This window comes from Chrysochloris asiatica, unplaced genomic scaffold, assembly GCF_000296735.1.
Source record: "Chrysochloris asiatica unplaced genomic scaffold, ChrAsi1.0 scaffold00091, whole genome shotgun sequence".
In the NCBI taxonomy this organism is placed as follows: domain Eukaryota; kingdom Metazoa; phylum Chordata; class Mammalia; order Afrosoricida; family Chrysochloridae; genus Chrysochloris; species Chrysochloris asiatica.
The window spans coordinates 8,681,788-8,682,520 of NW_006408609.1; positions in this window are offsets into that span (position 1 = coordinate 8,681,788).

Genomic DNA, 733 nt, shown 5'->3' on the forward strand with positions numbered 1-733 from the left:
GAACCATGGCAATGCAATGATATGCGATGGAATGAATGTAAAACTTGAGTTATCTCATGTAAACTATAATATAATTCATAATAAAACATTGAAAAAAAATTATCCCGTGGATAGGACTTAAAAAAAATTATGTCTGTGCATCTTGTATTTTAATTTGAAATGGACAAAAGGCAAAAGCCACAGCTTTCACAGCCTTCACATGGGTGTCAGAGCCAGAACAGGATGAGGTGAGTGGCCATGGTGGAGTAAAAGGAAAGGCATGGCCAAAGCAGCTGAGTAGTGACAAGTCCAAGCAAAATGAGAGAAGGTTGCAATGCAAAGGTGATGTGGAGGTTGTTGTTGCTGTTATTAAGTGCCTTCGAGTCAGTTCAGACCCATAGCCCATAGTGACCCTGTATAGGGTTTCCGAAGAGCAGCTGGTGAGCTTGAACTGCCGACCTTGCAGTTCAAATGGCTTTGAAGTCTAGCACGTTAACCCACAGCACCACACCAGGACGCATTCCTATAAGGGAAGGGTGGTAGGTACAACAAATTTATTCTCAAGAAGAAAATTTTAAGATCTGTCTTGAAGCATAACGCTATCAGTGGTAGGATAATATACAAGCACCTACAATGAAGGCCAGCAGTTCGAAACTACCAGCCACTCCACGGGAGAAAGATGAGGCGTTCTGCTCCCGTAAAGATTTACAGCCTCAGAAACCCTGTACAGGGTCGCTATGGGTCGGAACCAACT